Source organism: Heterodontus francisci, unplaced genomic scaffold (assembly GCF_036365525.1).
Source record: "Heterodontus francisci isolate sHetFra1 unplaced genomic scaffold, sHetFra1.hap1 HAP1_SCAFFOLD_618, whole genome shotgun sequence".
Classification (NCBI taxonomy): domain Eukaryota; kingdom Metazoa; phylum Chordata; class Chondrichthyes; order Heterodontiformes; family Heterodontidae; genus Heterodontus; species Heterodontus francisci.
The window spans coordinates 240648-243495 of record NW_027141114.1 but is presented as its reverse complement, the minus strand read 5'-3'; the positions used below and the strand labels follow the sequence as shown (position 1 = coordinate 243495).

General features: G+C 41.2%; 1 non-coding gene across 1 annotated transcript; it reads left to right on the top strand.

The window, feature by feature from the left end:
- Positions 1-1994: 1994 nt before the first annotated feature.
- Positions 1995-2068, top strand: trnat-agu (transfer RNA threonine (anticodon AGU)). Its single transcript has one exon. It is a non-coding gene; the product is annotated as a tRNA-Thr (tRNA).
- Positions 2069-2848: the final 780 nt, after the last annotated feature.

Genomic DNA, 2848 nt, shown 5'->3' with positions numbered 1-2848 from the left:
ATAGTCACTTGGAGAGATTTGAGTTAATTGAGGAGAGTGAGCATGGATTAATAAATGGGAGTTCATGCTTGACTAACTGCATTTTTTGATGAACAAACAGAAGGATGATGGATTTTAAGACAGGATGGATGGATGGATTAAGAATGGATGAGAAGGTACCACATAAAAGGGCGGTGAACAAAATTGAGGTTCATGGAATAGGAGACTCTCTGTCCAATTGGATAGAAAATTGCCTGAAGGACAGAAAATAAAGAGTCGTAGTAAATGGTTCTTTGGCAGACTGGAGGATAGTCGACAGTGGGTGTTCTCCAATGGTCACTGCGAGAACCACTGCTTTTCCTGCGATATGTAAATGACTAGGATCTTGGAATATAGAGTAGAATCTCAAAATATACCGAAAGCACCAAACCTGGAAGAGTGGTAAACAGTGAGGATGAAATGACCTGCCTGCAACAGGACAGTGATAGGCAGAATGGGCAGACAGGTGGCAGATGGAATTTAATATGACTTGTGTGAGGTGATGCACTTGAGCAGAAGGAACAGGGAGAGGCAATATATACTTAATGGCACAGTTCTAAAGAGAGCTAAAAATAATACTTTTTGCAAATGGCTTGTTGGTCTGGGGGTATGTTTTTCACTTTGGGTGTGTGATTGAATAGCATGTGAAAGGTCCTGTTTTCAAATCCTGCATGACCTCTACTTCATTTGTGTTTTTAGTTGAAGGTCATTGATTGGTTGCAGCCTTACAAAAAGCGGAGTTGACTTTCACACGGAGCCTATTTGAGGACCAGAGAACTGGATTCAAAGAGCCTGTTGACAAAATTGAAATGAACTAAATGTACAGATTGCCAAGTGTGTGTATGAAGGTGAAGCAGTAACTGAGAGCTGGATCCAAAAACTACAGGACTGGGTTCTGGTATGGAATGGAATTCTTCTGTGTTTCTGTTGTTTGTCTTGGATTAACTCATCGATTTTTTGTTTTTCACTTTGCCGATGCGTTTGAATAATTGTGGATCCTTCTTCAGGGTATTTTCTTTCACCAGGTAGTTCTGACCTCTGATGATGTTGATCGTAATCAGCTTCAACTCGCTGATAGTTTTGGAAGTGAGCACATTTCCTTTGCTTGAGTCTGCAACATGTAACTCACTCTGACATGTGGATCCATGGCAGGATTTGAAAGCTGCCCCAGCATCGGAGCATACATTGCATCCATACAATAAGAGACCGAGTAGAAGTGATAGTTCAGTCAGTCGAACATGAGACTTTTCATCTCAGGGTTGTGAGTTTGAGTGCCATTCTGTTTCTCCATTTTTTTAGGCTTCACTAGCAGAGAGTACAAGGAGTGTTTGCAATGAAATTCAACAACAGTATGAGAAAGTCTCACTTTGATTCGGGAATCTTATCTCTCTGCAGCATCTCACTGTGAAAGATTGAACTTTATCTCATTTCATTGTCAGCTCAGAGTCACTGCGGCTCAGTGGGACTTCTGGCTGACTCCCGCTTCACAATCCATCAGTACTGAGAAAGCAATGGGGAATATTACTCACATGTTGTGTTCTGTAACCTTTTGGAAAAAATTGAATTATGTATTTTCTTCCAAAACATTCATTCTCAGTTCTGGGAAAAATAGAGAATATGATTGACTGTATCAGTAAGAGGGAAAAGTTAAAATATGCTGTGACCAGTGGAGAAATGGGATGAGAATAAATAGTAGCAAAATACTGCGGATGCTGGAAATCTGAAATAAAAACAATAAATGCTGGAACCACTCAGCAGGTCTGGCAGCATCTGTGGAAAGAGAAGCAGAGTTAACGTTTCGGGTCAATGACCCTTCTTCGGAAGTTCCGAAGAAGGGTCACTGACCCAAAACGTTAACTCTGCTTCTCTTTCCACAGATGCTGCCAGACCTGCGAAGTGGTTCCAGCATTTGTTGTTTTTTTTTTAGAATAAATAGTGCCCTTCTCTGATTTCAACTGCACAAGCACTTTCAATCTGGCTCTGTAGCTTAGTTGGTTACAGCACCTGTCTAGTAAACAGGAGATCCTGGGTTCAACTCCCAGCAGAGCCTTATTACAGTGTGCTTTAGAAGTTTCCTAATCAATAATTTTATCCATGTCTTGTGAATTTTGACTTCGAATTCAAATTTCATAATGAATTTCAGTCACAGGAGAAAACAGCCATTGTGAAGGATCTGAGTTTGGAATGGCTGTTCCTCCTTGTACAGAAATTCAGTGCTGATATTTCAAAGGCAACTTCTTTCAAAGAAGTTTGTTCACAGATGCATTCAACCTGGAAAAAAGCTCGACATTCATCTCACTGAAGGAAAGTGTGACCGTGTTGTATGTTTCAGAGTGTTTCTGTCGTTATGTGTTGCTTTCAACCGTGACTGGGACATGATGCAAGCGAGAGGGTTGAGCCGAGGTTTGGAATATTTGTCAGTCAGGAACAAGAAAAATCAAAGGAAGCGAATAAGAAAACCTGTGTCTCATGTGGTTACCGAGAGATGGTGAGAAGATATTAAACTTTGTTCTATTCAATACAGCTGTGATTAACTTTGACCTTTTCTGCCTTTTGTAAACAGTATTTGAAGTGTCTCGGGAACAGTGTTCAGTGGGGTCTGGGTGAGCAGTTGCGGAGTGTAACAGGGTCAGGACTGGATGCAGGAAGTTCTCTGACAGTCTCTCTCTCTCTGTCTCTGATGGGTTTGAGTTGATTTTCAACTGGCAGCTGTTGGTGTTTCAATAAATGAAACAAGTTCCCTCCACCCATTTTTGGACAGACAGTGTATTACAAGGATGTAAAGGGTTAATGCTGGAAACAGTGGGATCAACCCCTCCCACTGTCAGAG